The sequence below is a fragment of the Sciurus carolinensis genome, chromosome 6 (assembly GCF_902686445.1).
Source record: "Sciurus carolinensis chromosome 6, mSciCar1.2, whole genome shotgun sequence".
NCBI lineage: Eukaryota > Metazoa > Chordata > Mammalia > Rodentia > Sciuridae > Sciurus > Sciurus carolinensis.
The window spans coordinates 92,601,986-92,619,529 of NC_062218.1; the positions used below are offsets into that span (position 1 = coordinate 92,601,986).

The following is a 17,544-nucleotide window of genomic DNA, read 5'->3' on the forward strand; positions in this document are numbered from 1 at the left end:
AGTTTGAGGCCAGCTTCAGCAACTTAGCAAGGCCCTAAGTAACTTAGCAAGACCCTGTCTCAAAATAAAAATAAAAGGGGCTGGGGATGTAGTGTGGTGGTAAAGCACTCCTGGGTTCAATCCCTGGTAACAACAACAACCAAAAACAAAGGGAAGAAACAAATGACAAAAATGTACATCTTTAGTATTTTTAGAATAGACATCTTTGAGACCATTATAATTCCAAAAGCTGGAGTACAGTGATAATTTATGGAAGGTATTTCTAATTGTACTAGTAATATTTATTCTACTGGCACTAATGCTGGTCTAAATATTTTGTTATATTGATTTGATCAATTTAATTAGATAGGTTATTTTCTTTATAATTTGTACTAGTTTAGGGGGTTTAAGAAGTGTTCCAAGGAGATATGAATTCTAGAATTCCAAATATGTTGAGTTAAATGAAATGAAAAATAGTATTAACTTAGAAATTTTCTAACCTTCAATATTAAATACCCAAGGGGGAAAATATTGTATGGAATGCTGTCTCTGAAAATATTGTCCTAACTCTCTTTTGGGACCATAGTGCAATGGAACATACTTTAGGAAATGTTTTAGAAAATAAATCCCTTCTCATCAAATTGAGTAAAGACAGATTAAACATGCTGGTAATTCTGAAGGCATTTTGAGTTGTGTAAGCACTCTATAAACTTAAGGATTATTTTATATAATACTTCAGTTCTAGCTCTTGAGCGAAGAAGAATCTGCTTTTTGAGACAAGTTAGAGAGATGAACTCTTTTGGCTTCCCTTGGATAGTGATGAGAATGTCAGAATTTTCTAATCCCTGAGAAAACATCAGCTACTGACTTTCCTAGTATCTATAGCTACATATAGATTAACATATACATATACATATATTTGTATATATAGAACACTTTTCTTCATTTTTTTTGTTTTTTAGCTATGTAGTTATAAGAATATAATAAAATTTCACTAAGTATCTGTTAAATAGAGGAATTGAGCTTCCTTTTCACTACATAATAATCTAGTTTTACCTTATAACAACATATGCTTTGGACCAAGTACAATGATTTTCATTGAAAGAATTTCCTTTATATGTCAAATATATCTAGAATTGATGGTAATATGTAATGAGTACCTACTTTAAAAATATATTTAGCTATACATAATTATCTTCACTTTGCTATTTCTGAAATTGCACATTTTGCGTATATTTATCTTCTTTGCATATCTTATTGAGTTATTTTTGCTTAATTTAACAGCAATAGCAACATAATCCCATTTTGTTATATTTTCAACCAACAAAATATCTGATATGCTAAAAATTGTCTGTCATTATGACTCAGTATCCATTTTACATTAGTGTCTGATATTTCAGTTTATGCTTGGGACACTAAAATGAGCTGAAATCAATCAAAGCATTAATGTCATTGTCTAATGACAATGTCTTTAGAGTTTTATCTGTTTTCATTATGAGGTACATATCTTTTTCTTTGAATACCTAACATAGATTTAATTTTAAGCCTTACTCATCAAATGGTAATACACTGAGAAAAGTACCAGACTAAGAATCAAGAGAACTGAGTTGAACTTTATCTCTGTTCTGTAACTGTAGTCAGCTTCCTTAACTCTTCAGAGTTTACCTTTTATAAAAGGAAGAAATGAGTATTCATTTTGTTTGACTGGATTTCTGTGACACTGAAATGAGATAGTGTGTAAATATATTTTGCATATTATAAAATACTTTAAAAACTTAAGATTCTATTTCAGTTTTCTAAGTAATGTATCTTAGTTTACATATACATTAATTAGTATATACTTGCTGAAATCTTGAATATGAGCGTCAGATTTTTATGTAGGATTACCGTATGTATTTCTTAATGATAAAGGCAGACCTCATTTAATTTCTGTGCCCGGGTAATATATGCATAGGTACATGGGACTGAATGTTCTTTAGTTTCTCAATTCCTTTCTTCAGAAGTAAACTTGCAGAAGCATTGTATACAAATAAAAGCCTGAATGCAAATTACATGGTTACCATTCTTTTATACAAATGATAAAGTGTACAATACTATCCTGGACCTTGCCTTTTTACCCAATGTGTCTTATGTATCACATCTTAGTAGTACATATACAGTTATTCCTTTTTAATTTATTCATTCAACAAATCTTTATTGAGTGTCAAGTGTTGGGTACTATTTCTGGTTCTGGCAGTACAGTAGTGAACAAAGTAAGCATAACTTTTCTGCCATTATGGAATTTTTACTGTAATTGGAGGAGACAGGATTATTTTCAGACTAAATGAATGATTACAAAACAGAACATAGAGCCCCAGACTCTATTAGGAAGATGCCTAATACATATTTGGTTTTTGTCCCTTCTCTTTCTCCCTTCCATATTTTCCATCTCTTCCACCTGTGTCACCATTTCTTCTCTTCCCTATTTTGCCTTTTTATTAAATGTGATTAACAAAAATCTCTGGGTATCTCTTATGTGCAAAGGATAGAGACATCCTGGAGTAGTAAAGTCTCTGCACTTATAGGTCAACCTTCAGTGGACAGAAAGTTGGAATAAACAAATGATTAACAAGAAAATATTAGAATTAAATGCTCTGATGGGTTTATTATGAATATTCCTGAGACTTCAGGCTTCAGCCCCCAACCTTTAGCCCTTTTCTTTTCTTTGTATTCATATATCTGAGGATTGTTTTTCTTCTATCATGAATTAAACACCAATCAATAAATTCCAAATAAACATTTTCAAGGAAATAGGAATACTGGAGTACCATTCAAGATAATGGTGAGAAACATTCATATATAAATGTTAAATTTAATAACATTTTTGTTTATTGAGTAAATTTCATATTATTTATACACTATGTTTTAGTCAGCTTTTGTGCCACTGTGATCAAAAGACCTGACAAGAACAACTAGAGGAAAATTTATTTGGGGGCTTAGAGTTGCAAGAGTCTCAGTTAGAAAAACAGCCAGCTCTTATTCCTTTGGGTGCAAGGTGAGGCAGAACATCATGGCAGAAGAGTGTGATGAAAGAACATGGCTTCAAACACTGACTAAAAGTTCCCTACCATGGACTCTGACCAGTCAGAATGTTGGGTGCTGGTCATAACCATACACACCCCTATTAAAGTAGAAGCCTGAACAAAGCAAAGCAGAACAAAACAAAGCAACAAAAGGAAGACAAAAGGGGCAAAGCTTAGGAGAAATAATTTGGGGTAGATCTTGGGGTGTTTGCATTAATTCAGTTTAAGAACAAGTATAGGTTTATAAGAAGTGTGACCTGAACTCTCACAAATGAAGCAATTCTGATTGTTAGGAATAAAATTACTAAAAATTTCTACTGACAAGTAAGCACAATTCTTTATTTTCTCCTATAGTATAGTTTTGTTTTGCTTTGCACTCATTTAAAAATTAATTTGTCAAAAAGCAATTACTTTTCATTTAAATCATTATGTAATGTTCAAGTCATTTCTTTAAAGTTTAAAAATTAATTTCCTTCAACTTGAAAAAAAAGTTATTCTAGTCTATACAATTTAGTTGCTAAACTTTCTATTAAACTGAATAATATTTGTCCTAAAATTTATGTTTAAAGATGTTGTTTTCTTTGGGTTTAATTAAGGGTGGATAATTTCATCATTCATGTAGAAAAGAATATATTTTTATTGTTAAAATCTTTTATTTTAAATTTTGAAAATTATTTGTGACATTAAATGTTTCATAAAGATAATATGGAAATGTTATGATTTGTTGCTTCATTTAGTGCCTAATAAACTTAAAATTGTAATTTTCTCTTATTATAGCATGCTGCAGAATATCATTTCTGTTAATATTTAAGAGGTTGAGCTTCAACTGTTAATTTTTAAAATGATTTGTTTACTTTGCAAATTCAATATGAACAGTAAGATCTTAGACTAAGGAGAAGTTTTCTCTCTTAGGATGTATCTAGAAGTTTTAAGAGAAGTGGATATGTCTTTTGAAAAGTTCCCAAAATTACTTAAAAAATTGATCCTTGAGGGGTTGGGGTTGTGACTCAGTGGTAGAGTGCTTGCCTAACATGCAGGAGGCACTGGGTTCGATCCCCAGCACCACCTAAAACAAAAACAAAGAAAACTAAATAAAGGTATATATTTAAAAAGGTACATATAAAAAAAGATATATGATATATATATATATATATATATATATAAAGGTATATGTAAAAAATGATTCTTGAAAGGAGTAACAACTCAAAATCAATTGTACTTCTATATATTTAACTTTGTAGTAAATTTTGTAGAGGCAATAATAAGAATATAAACAAATTCAGATCCTTTAAAAGCTGCCTTTTTTTTTAAATTCAAATGAATGTTATACTAGTGATAATGTTAGAAAATTAATATTTGAATAACTAGAAGGTTACATTGTTCAATACAACACAGTTAATAAACAAGAACGTTCAGATAGACTAGTGAAGAAAACTTGTCCCAAAGAAGCTCCTATATAAATAGAATCTGAATATAAAAATATTTGGAGGGAAAAATATTATTCTGTATTTTGGGTAAACATTTAACTTTTAAATTCATACTACATAAAGAATAGACTTTAGATACTTTAAATATTCAAATATAAAAACATATCCACAAAACTATTGGAAAGAAATGTAAGTAAACATTTTTCTATGTCAAAAAATAAAAAGCAGAGTAAAAACTGGGACTATTATGTGCTGCAAACATAACAAAGGATTAATGTTGGTAAATATCTACAGTGACCATCCAAATTGGTTTATAAAAAAATAATGCATCAATTAAAAATGGACTACATTCATGAATAAGTGATCTTAGTAGAGTAAATAGAAACTTTAATAATAATATAAAAAATTCAATCCCACTAATAATGGAAATAATGATTAAGAAATGCAGCTGGGAAATAACTTTTCTGTTACCGTCCACAGTAGCCATTTTCCAAACTTTTCTCCACTCCAGCCAAAGCAAAATAATCTTTAAAAATGTCAAATCAGAGCAAATCTGGTTGTACTGACTCACAAGTTCGTCAGTCACAAAGACTTCTTATAACTTTTAGGCTAAACACCAGATTTCTTTAAATGCTGACTAAAGTCTCCCTACCATGGACTATCACTAGGCAGAATGATGGATGCTGATCATAAACACACACATCTCTATTAAATAAAGAAGGACACCCTCCTCCCAAAAATAACATCAAAAAAAAAAAAAAAAAAAAAAGGAAGATATAAGGGGCAAAAGTTTAGGAGATATAATTTGGGGCAGATTTGGGGTGGTTGTATTTATTCAGTTTAAGAACAACTATAGGCTTATAAGAAGTGTAGTCTGAACTCTCACAAACAAAGCAATTCTGACTGGAAATCCCAGGTTAAAAATGGTGGAATGAATTGCTGAAATTGAGCATGAATGAGCAGTGTTAGAGATGAAGATGGAGAGAAAGATATTATAAGGATATTTGAGGTCAGGGTGTAAGAATCATTTATGATAATGTCAGGGATTGAATTGGAAAGAAAACAAGCTTAAACCACTTGCCAAAGACCTGAGTCAATGAAGGGACGTATCTGAGAGGTCAGTAGATTGAGAATGAAAGTACTCATTAATTAATGGCAAAAGTAATGTTTATGTTATTATTATAAATACATTCAGTGCTATTTCTGTTTTCAGTGTTTAACATAGTACATGGCAGTATGTAGGTGTCAGTAAATTTTTTTGAAGAAGCCTAATGTTGTAAAATGAAACCATCAATGTTTAGATTGCAGTTCTTAGTTAAATATGATGCTCCTTGTCTATTGGAAGCACAAGACCAACAAAAACACCTACTCAGTTAATGTGGAGGGCTAAATCATTCTAGAATCTACTTTATAAAGTAATAAATTTCTATAACACTGATAGAAAGAAAAGTGAAATTGCCCTCAGTAGCATAATCCTCACTTACAGAGAGGCAGAGTAGAAATTTAATATGCAGTATCATTTGAGCAGAGCCAGAATGAATTCTGCCATCAAAAAAGAGAAAACCTTAGCCACAATAACCATTGTGGAAAAACTATTTAACATCTACTAAAGAAGGAAATGTACATATCCTGTGAACTAGCATATCTACTTATAGGTAAGTGCCCAGTGAAAATGCATGCATATGCTCTCAAAAATCATACACAGGAATATTCAGAGAAGCATCATTTATAAGTACTCAAAACTGGAAATGGTCCAAATGTCAATCAACAGTATAATAGGTAAGTTGTAGAATATTTAGCCAGTGGAATACCCTGCAGTAATAAAAGTAAACAAATTACAAGTACATGATTGTAGTATGGATGAATCTTACAAATGTAATATTGAGTGGAAGATATTAGACAATACATATGGTTTCATTTATATGGAATTCAAAAGGAGGCAAAAGTAATCTTTAGAAATTGGAATAGTGGTTGCTCTTGAAAGGGTCAGAAGTGACAGAGGGGCACATAGAAGACTTCTGGAGGACAGATAATGACTTGTGTTTTTATCTGTGTTCTGGTTACAGGGCCTTTCTAGTTTGAAAATTCATAAACTATAAACTGTGATTTTAAAACTTTACTACATGTATCTTGTACTTCGATGAACAAGAAAAATGAAAAATGTTCTTATTTAGCATAGGACTAAAAGGAAAGCATGCTTGACTCTGTGTGTGTGTGTTAATTTGTGTCTGTGTTGGTCTGCCTATGGCTACCTTTTTTTTTTTTTATAATTACTTGGAAAGAAGAGCAGACTTTTAAACTACATAGGTCATATTTTTCTCTGTCACCCATTCCATTTCCTGTGATGTGTTTCCTAGGACCATGTACCTCTCCTCCTTTCTCTTTTTACTAAGAAGCTATTATAAAACATCTTTCAGTTTTTTGGAAGCTCAAAAAAAAGTTGAGTACTATAAGGCAAAGAATTTTGTCTTAAAGAGGCCTATTAAATTCTGAATGCCTTCTTCAGAAGTAGCATGTTAAGTAAGCATTGTCATACATTAATGCATACCTGAAGAGAGCGGGACTGATGCTGAGAGTAGTTAGTGTAAGCTTGTGAAAAGATACTTCGAATGACAGTCCTGATTCTGGATAGGCAGGCTAGTGAGGGCTGTGGTATTTGAAAGTGTGAGGTGGTCAAAGATGAATTTATCCTATTCAAAATTCTGTGTAAGCCTGGGTTTTCAATTCAAATGTAGTTTATTTTGACAGAAGTATTCAGAAAAAAAAAATACTTTGAACAGAGGAGCCCACTAAGGAAAAGGTCTTGAAATTTTGGAAAGAAAAACTCTTTTTCAGTACTGTAGACTGGAATGGTGGGGGATGCAGGTGGAAACAAATTGACTTAGCTAGGAAAAGGAAGATATGGGTTAGGTATGTAACTTGAGAGGTAGTCAAAGTGAATGAAGTAGGATATGGATTATGATAGCATTTAGTTTCAGAAGTCAGAAACCAAAGGACTAAGAATGGGATTGGTAGAGGCAGAAGGTCAGGTAGAAGCAAATGAGATCTAATTGGTAAGGGAAAACTTTCATTTTAAGAAGTATAGTAAGAGTCACCAGAGGTTTAGTCTTTCCAAAGAGACATTTTCTGAAATTCTATAAGTTCAATGATTCTTATCCCCTTATTTATTATACTTTTAAAAAATTAGGCATAAGCCATGAGTAGTGAAGCACTCCTACAGTCACAGCTACTCAAGAGGCTGAAGCAGGAGGATTGTGAGTTTCAGGGCCACCTGGGTAACATAATGAGACCCTGTCTTTTAAAACAACAACAACAACAACAAAAACAAAAGAAAACAAAACAACAACAACAAAAAAACAAACACAATCTTTATGAAGCCAAAATGTTTCTGTGATTCTGCAAAGAACTTCTTGGAGGATACACTGGATTGTCCCAGTTAAATTTGGTTTTAGAGGGAACTTTTTTTTCTACCCAGTCCTTCGTTTCTTAGTTCATTAAAGAAGAATCAAAAAAGAGGGAGAAAGAGACACATAACAGGAAAGGTAGCAAGAGAAACAGGTGAGGGGAAGAAGAGCGGTAGAAATGAGGAAGAAGAAAAGACAAGGAAAGGTAAAGAGAAAAAGGAAATACAGAAAGAGAAGGCAGGTAAAAGTAAAATCCTAAAAGGGACTGGGTAAAAAGAAATGGAAGAGTAGAGTGTGACATAAGACAACTCTTCATTCCCTCTCCTCTCACTGCCTTTCCCCTCAGGCGCTGGCTTGACTCAGGGTACCCTGATATGACCCACTTCCCTCTTCTCTCCAGGTTTCCATTTTTACTGACTACTGACTTGAGAACTTTCCTCTGTTTCTTTTTTAAACTGGGACTGTACAAGGTAAGAATTTATAGGCAAAAGGCATTGATTATATTGGCATTCTCTGTTATAAGTATTTTAAATGGAAAGTTTATTGAACCAACCTAAGTTAAAGGTGTCAAAACTTTCACTTTAGAATTCGTTAAAATCTAATATATAGTAACAATTTGTGGTTCAGGTATTTAGGAAAATTCATACACATGTTTGATTCAAGTTTTAGGTCAAGAGACAAATTATGATGCTTAAAGAAAAATTGTTTATATGGAATTATTTGATTAATGCCAAATTAAGTTGTTGATTCTCAAAAGTTTTTATGGGGAACTTCTTAGTAAGATAAAATGAAATGGAAAATTTAAACATTTATCCTAATAATTTAGCCTTCTCAAACAGATATCTGAAATGTCATAATTGATTGTAGCATTTGTAGGTGTAAGGAGCCATGGATGAGTAGACTTGCATTACACAGATCATTATTTCATTTTGCTATTAATTATGTCATGGGTATTTATCATATGTTAGCAGTGTCCAACTATTACAAATATCTGTACTTTTGATATTGTAAGCCTTTTCCAATTTTATTACTTATCAAACATTTATAGTCTTTTGCCATTTATTAGACCCCAGAGCAGGTGTATTATTAGAAAATTGCTAGATAACTTTATCATGTTCACTCATGGTTGGGTGACATAAGATGAAATTCACATCATTATGAAAACTCCTACTGAGATCTAGTTTTATCCTTCCATTGTGTATTATAGAACTATGTAGACATTTTCTGTAGCTGCAATCAATTTCATATCATATTTTTTATCATTTTCAAGGATTTAATTCCTGTATTAAATTCCTGTATTAAATAAAATTAATTGAACTTAGGATTCTACATTTTGATCAGGTAGCATTTTCCTGTATGATACAGTATTTCATATTATCTTTCATTCATATAATTATGTTGGTGTGCCAAAAATGCATTTAATCAGAAAGGTTCTTTGCTAGCCTCTTTTGATAATAATGAAAATCCAGGAAGTTTCTCTGCATTTCAAAGAAATATAAAATGATGCAGATTGCTGTACAGACATGATGATGCTGATTTTTACTAGCTATTTAACTTACCAACATAAATTAATACCTATGCACTTTTTAGCATTTGATGACAGCATACAATTTGGAAGTCTCATTTGAATTTAGTGGTTTCTCATTATAATTTTGAAAGTTGTGCTTTGGAATTAAATCATAATTGTTTTTACTTTGGAAGACATACCATGCTTTTAAGACGATGTAGCAATTAGTGCAGGTACTTAAGATATTTGGTAGACAGAGAATGAAACAAGCATGGACTAGACATACTGTGAAAAAACACTGATCTTTTGTTCCCTATAGGAATATGAAAGCCTAATTTAATTTTTGCCTGTCATTTCTCAGAGGCTTCTTGGGTGCTTTGGGGGATGTTGCCTCTTTCCAACTTTCCTAAATCAGAGAGTGCTTTCACTTTGTGCCAAGTAGCTGTGAAATTTAATTTGGGATTAGAATACAAGGGAATGTTCCTGTGTCCTAATTTTCTATTTAGCGTCCATCAGCTGATTAGCTGTAAGTGTAAAAGTGCTGATTCTTTAAACTTCAGCTTTATCTCTTCTGATAAAGGCAGCCCAGTGGAATGACCATATCTAGGGGGTCAGAAGATGGCAGGGAGCATGTCACCAACTTTATATTTTATCTAAGCAGTACTGTCTGGTCACTAAAGCAACAGACTTATTGTCAGAGGACCATAGGTAATCAGACTTTTTTTGTGTTTAATTGTTAGTAGAAAAGACTTAAAGCTCACACCGTAAGGATTTTTGTAATAATTTAATATTTGCTACTGTACATGCTTTCATTCATTCACTCATTCATTCATTTTCTGCCTTATTCCCCAGAGTATTTGAGGTAGCTAATGACAATACAATTCAGTGAAATATAAAATACAATTAGAATCAGAAAAAATATAGAGTTCAACAGGGTATCAAGACCGGGGGGAACTATATAGACCATAGCACATATGTATATTACTACCCTTTAGCTATTATTTTGGCTCTATGCTTCCCAAAGGCCAAAATGTAAAGGGAGATAAAGTCATTTAACAGTCTTAAATAAAAGCAAGCTTATCTCATTGCAGGGAAAGCAAACCTTTTCCTTCTACTGAGCTCTAATAGAATTTCTTACTAGAGGCTTTAACACTGGCTTTTTTGGTGATAGTGTCCCTGACAGCATCACTATAGCCAATGTAGGAAGGAAATTCATGAAGCCATGTTTTGAAAAATCTGGTATCCCTCAGTGGGAGCAGAGGTCATGACACTATTACTAGTTTTATCAATTCTTATTGTCTTAAGAATGCAACTGTCTATAGCTGGGCATGTTGGTGCACACCTGTAATCCCAGTGAAGGGGGAGGCTGAGGCAGGAGGAACAAGAGTTTCAAGCTCAGTGTCAGCAACTTTAGTGAGACCCTAAGCAACTCAGAGAGACCCTGTCTATAATAAAATATAAAGAAGGGTAGGGGATGTGGCTTGGTAGTTAAGTACCCCTGGGTTCAATCCCTGGTATTAAAACAAACAAACAAATAAATAATGTAACTGTCTATAAACTGATTTTATTTAAGAGTGTAATCTAAACTTCAAATAATGGAGGAACTGGGTGTGTTTTTAAAAAATTCCTTTTTGGTACCACTTTTCTTATCTGAAGTTTGAATATACAATGGATAATTGTGTTTCCTAGGAATAGTTCTCAGGTGCAGATATTTGTCCTTATTTGAGGTTGGAACTGTAATTTTCTAATTAAAAAAAAAAGTGAGGATCTGTATTTTCTTTTAAAATTATTGGAAATACTTTCTATATTAAAATACTTTTTATGTTCAAGGAAACAGTTGCCATAAAATTATTCAACTTTTGTCATTTGTTAGAATTTTAAAAATATTCTTGATGATTGAAGGGAAGTTTTCAGCCTTAAATTTCAACTTTTGCTTATTTTCATGATATATTTTGCTTTTTTATATCTCATTTCTACTTGGTTATTCTTAGATTTACTTTGTAGATTTCTTAGCTAGATTCGTGTATAATTCATCTTTCTATACAAATTTTAAAGATAAGTAAACAGTCCTGAAAATTTTGCTATAGTATGAAATATATTTCATTTTAGAGGGAGGGTTTTTCTAAGCCAATTTATTTGTTATCTAGTACAATTCAGAAATTTAAAATTCCAAAAGACATTCTTTGAGAGACACTTAATTTGATTCATTCACTTTTGGCAGTACAAAGTCTCATATGTTAGCTTATCCTAATATGTCATTTAAGAAAAATTACTAGGAAAAGGAGCTAACCATTAATTATTATTTACCATGTGCTTAGACAGTATGCTAGATATATAACATACTATTTATTACTGACAATCTTGCAAAAGACATTGCCTTCAGATAAGAACATTGAAACTGGAGATTAAAGAACTTGATCAAAGTTTGAGAGGCAGAAATTCAAACTCAAAAGTATCTGATTTGTAAAGTTTTTATTTTATCTAAGCAGTACTGTCTGGTCTCTAAAGCAACAGACTTATTGTCAGAAGACCATAGTTAAAATCCTCTATGCTATTAATATGACTATAGGGAAATTCACATAACTTCTCTGAGATAAGATTCCTTATTAATGAGAAATGACAGGCGGCTCTCTTCATGGGGCGATCCCAAGATGGCGGCCTAGAGGGAGACTGCACCTCCGGTCCGCTCCACAACCCAGGAGTTAAGAAGGGGAGGCATTGAGAGACTCGGACTGAAGTGGAGCCACGGGTGAGTCTGCCCACTGGGTAAAGCTCGGCCCGGGTGGCAGGCCCAGATAGAGGTGGCTTATCGGAGCCGGGCAGGGCAGCTAGAGTCATCCACAGGCAGTCCTGCGCACTCCGGCGGTGGGCCCCGCCCACACAGCCAGCTTCTCCAGGTTCTCGGAACGGAACTGGCCCGCTAGTGAGAGCCTGTCTGAACAGAGCACGCTCCGAGTCCCGAGCCCCTGCAGTGCGTGTACTCCTGCAAAGAACCAGCGGAGAGCCTCGATCTGCAGTCAGCCTCAGGGATAGGGCAGGGCAGCCGGAGACCTCTTCAGGCGGCTCTGCCCACTCCGGCTTGAGTCTTCCCAAGGTAGTCTTCCACACTCCGGCAGTGGGCTCTTCCCACACGGCCAGCTGCACGGTGCAGGCCCACAGTGAGGCATTTCCGCACAGAGCCAGTTCCAAACGGGAACCAGTAGGGGGCTAGGGGCAGTATTCTTCGAATGAGCTGCTTTATCAGATTCCTCCAAGACATCAGGCTACTGAAGGCTGGAGGTGATACACTGGAAATCTACTGGGACACTATAAGCCAATAGTGGAAAACTGCAATATCTCAGGGTCCCCACTGACAACTGACCATTATGAGAAACAAGGGAAGAAAATGTCCCAAACAAACCTAGATACTACATCAATAAAACCCAATGAACAGCACAGCAGAAGAAATGTCAGAAAGGGAGTTCAGAATGTACGTAATTAAAACGATCAGGGAAGCTAATGAGGAGATGAAAGAGCAAATGCAGGCATTGAAGGAGGAGATGAAAGAGCAAATGCAGGCATTAAATGATCGCACCAATCAACAGTTAAAAGAACCAAATACGGGAAGCAAGAGATCATTTCAATAAAGAGTTAGAGATACTGAAAAAAAAACCAAACTGAAATCCTTGAATGAAGGAAACAATAAACCAAGTTAAAACTCCATAGAAAGCATAACCAATAGGATAGAACACCTGGAAGACAGAACCTCAGACATTGAAGACAACATATTTAACCTTGAAAACAAAGTGGAACAAACAGAGAAGATGGTAAGAAATCATGAACAGAATCTCCAAGAACTATGGGATATCATGAAAAGGCCAAATTTGAGAATTATTGGGATTGAGGAAGGCTTAGAGAAACAAACCAAAGGAATGAACAATCTATTCAATGAAATAATAACAGAAAATTTCCCAAATCTGAAGAACGAAATGGAAAACCAAGTACAAGAGGCTTATAGAACCCCAAACATACAAAATTACAACAGACCCACACCAAGGCACATTATTATGAAAATACCTAACATACAAAATAAAGACAGAATTTTAAAGGCGCGAGAGAGAAAAGAATCAAATTACATTCAGAGGGAAACCAATAAGAATATCAGCAGATTTTCAATCCAGACCCTAAAAGCTAGAAGGGCCTGGACAACATATACCAAGCCCTGAAAGAAAATGGATGCCAACCAAGAATCTTATACCCAGCAAAACTTACCTTCAAATTTGACGATGAAATAAGATCCTTCCATGATAAACAAAAGCTAAAGGAATTTACAAAAAGAAAGCCAGCATTACAGAACATTCTCAGCAAAATATTCCATGAGGAAGAGATGAAAAACAACGATGCAAATCAGCAACAGGAGGCGCTAGCCTAAAGGAATAGCCAAATAAAGGAGAAACCAAATCATGTCAAAAACAAATATGAGTCAATTGACTGGGAATACAAATCATATCACAATAATAACCCTGAATGTTAATGGCCTGAATTCATCAATCAAAAGACACAGACTGGCAGATTGGATAAAAAGAAAAATCCAACAATATGCTGCCTGCAAGAGACACATCTCATAGAAAGAGACCCCATAGACTAAAGGTGAAAGGATGGGGAAAAACATACCATGCACAGGGACACAGCAAAAAAGTTGGAGTATCCATCCTCATCTCAGATAATGTGGACTTCAACCAAAACTAGTCAGAAGGGATAAAGAAGGACATTACATGCTGCTTAAGGGAAGCATAAATCAGCAAGACATAACAATCATAAATATCTATGCCCCGAACATTGGCTCATCCACGTACGTCAACAAATCCTTCTCAATTCCAGAAATCAAATAGACCACAACACAATAATACTAGGCGATTTTAACACACCTCTCTCACCACTGGATAGATCGTCCAAACAAAAATTGAATAAAGAAACTATAGATCTCAACAACACAATCAGCATTTAGACTTAACCGGACATATATAGAATATACCATCCAACAAAGAATGAATACACTTTCTTCTCAGCAGCACATGGATCCTTCTCTAAAATAGACCATATTTTATGCCACAAAAGCTACTGTTAGTAAATACAAGAAGATAGAGATACTACCTTGTACTCTCTCAGATCATAATGGATTGAAATTAGAAATAATGACAGAATAAAAAACAGAAACTTCTCCAATACCTGGAGACTAAATAATACACTATTATATGATGAATGGATAACAGAGACATCAGGAGGGAAATAAAAAAATTCTTAGAAGTAAACGAGAACAAAGACACATCATATCAAAATCTCTGGGACACTATGAAGCAGTACTTAGAGGAAGATTTATTTCATGGGGTGCATTCAAAAAAAGAAGTAGAAATCAACAAATAAACGAGTTAACACTACAGCTCAAAGCACTAGAAAAAGAAGAGCAGACCAATACCAAAAGTAGTAGAAGACAGGAAATAGTTAAATCAGAGCCGAAATCAACGAAATCGAAACAAAAGAAACAATCGGAAAAATTAATAAAATAAATAGTTGGTTCTTTGAAAAAATAAATAAAATTGATAAACCCTTAGCCACACTAACAAAGAGAAAGAGGGAGAAAACTCAAATTACTAAAATTCGGAATGAACAAGGAAACATCACAACAGACACGAGTGAAATACAAAACATAATTAGAAGCTATTTCGAAAATCTATACTCCAAACAAAACAGAAAACCTTGGAAGACATCAACAAATTTCTAGAGACATATGAACTACCTAAACTGAACGAGGAGGACATACACAACTTAAATAAACCAATTTCAATCAATGAAATAGAAGAGGTCATCAAAAGCCTACCAACAAAGAAAAGTCCAGGACCAGATGGGTTCTCAGCCGAGTTCTACAAAACCTTTAAAGAAGAGCTCATTCCAATACTCCTCAAACTATTCCATGAAATAGAAGAGGAGGGAACCCTACCAAACTCGTTCTATGAAGCCAATATCACCCTGATACCTAAACCAGACAGAGACACATCAAGGAAAGAAAATTTCAGACCAATATCCTTAATGAACATCGATGCAAAAATTCTCAACAAAATTTTAGCAAATCGCATACAAATATATATTAAAAAGATAGTGCACCACGATCAAGTGGGTTTTATCCAGGGATGCAAGGTTGGTTCAACATTCGGAAATCAATAAATGTCATTCACCATATCACAGACTTAAGTTAAGAATCACATGATTATTTCAATAGATGCAGAAAAAGCATTCAATAAAATACAGCTTCCCTTCATGCTCAAAACACTAGAAAAAATTGGGGTAATGGAACATTCCTAAACATTATAAAGGCCATCTACGCTAAGCCCATGGCTAATATCATTCTAAATGGTGAAAAACTGAAAGCGTTCCCCTAAAAACTGGAACAAGGCAGGGATGCCCTCTTTCACCGCTTCTATTCAACATCGTCCTTGAGACTCTAGCCAGAGCAATTAGACAAACCAAGAAATTAAAGGGATACGAATAGGAAAAGAAGAACTCAAACTATCCCTGTTCGCTGATGACATGATTATATATTTAGAGGAACCTGGAAATTCCACCAGAAAACTTTTAGAACTCATAAGTGAATTCAGTAAAGTAGCAGGTTACAAGATCAATGCTCATAAATCCAATGCATTTTTATACATAAGTGATGAATCTTCAGAAAGAGAAATTAGGAAAACTACTCCATTCACAATAGCATCGAAAAAATAAATACTTGGGAATCAATCTCACAAAAGAGGTGAAAGACCTCTACAATGAGAACTACAGAACACTAAAGAAAGAAATTCAAGAAAACCTTAGAAGATGGAAAGATCTCCCATGTTCCTGGATAGGCAGAATTAATATCGTCAAAATGGCTATACTACCTAAAGTTCTATACAGATTCAATGCAATTCCAATTAAAATCCCAATGATGTACCTCGCAGAAATAGAGCAAGCAATTATGAAATTTATCTGGAAGAATAAAAACCTAGAATAGCTAAAGCAATCCTCAGTAGTAAGAGCGAAGCAGGGGGTATTGCAATACCAGATCTTCAACTCTACTACAAGCAATAGTAACAAAAACGGCATGGTATTGGTACCAAAATAGACAGGTAGATCAATGGTACAGAATAGAGGACATGGACACAAACCCAAATAAATACAATTTTCTCATACTAGACAAAGGTTCCAACAATATGCAATGGAGAAAAGATAGCCTCTTCAACAAATGGTGCTGGGAAAACTGGAAAACTATATGCAATAGAATGAAACTAAACCCCTATCTCTCACCCTACACAAACTCAACTCAAAATGGATCAAGGACCTCGGAATCAGACCAGAGACCCTGCATCTTATAGAAGAAAAAGTAGGTCCAAATCTTCAACTTGTTGGCTCAGGATCAGATTTCCTTAACAGGACTCCCATAGCACAAGAAATAAAAGCAAGAATAAACAACTGGGATAGATTCAAACTAAAAAGCTTTCTCTCAGCAAAGGAAACTATCAGAAATGTGAAGAGAGAGCCTACAGAGTGGGAGAATATCTTTGCCAACCATACCTCAGATAGAGCGCTAATTTCCAGAATCTATAAAGAACTCAAAAAACTCTACACGAAGAATACAAATATCCAATCAACAAATGGGCTAAGGAAATGAACAGACACTTCACAGAAGAAGATGTACAAGTAATCACCAGATATATGAAAAAATGTTCAACATCCTTAGTAATAAGGGAAATGCAAATCAAAACTACCCTAAGATTTCATCTCACCCCAATTAGAATGGCGATTATCAAGAATACAAGCAACAATAGGTGTTGGCGAGGATGTGGGGAAAAAGGAACACTCATACATTGCTGGTGGGGTTGCAAATTAGTGCAACCACTCTGGAAAGCAGTGTGGAGATTCCTCAGAAAGCTTGGAATGGAAACACCATTTGACCCAGCTATCCCACTCCTTGGCCTATACCCAAAGGACTCTAAAATCAGCATACTACAGAGATACAGCCACATCAATGTTCATTGCTGCTCAATTCACCATAGCCAGATTGTGGAACCAACCTAGATGCCCTTCAGTTGATGAATGGATAAAGAAACTGTGGCATATTTATACAATGAAATATTACTCCGCAATGAAGAATGATA

At 34.3% G+C, this 17,544-nt stretch overlaps 1 protein-coding gene and 1 non-coding gene across 7 annotated transcripts in view; both read left to right on the forward strand.

The window, feature by feature from the left end:
* Fer (FER tyrosine kinase) overlaps nt 1-17,544 on the forward strand; it is a 499,968-nt gene that overhangs the window by 182,776 nt on the left and 299,648 nt on the right. The window lies entirely within an intron of this gene.
* On the forward strand, nt 4,038-4,109 carry Trnav-aac (transfer RNA valine (anticodon AAC)). The gene has a single exon. It is a non-coding gene; the product is annotated as a tRNA-Val (tRNA).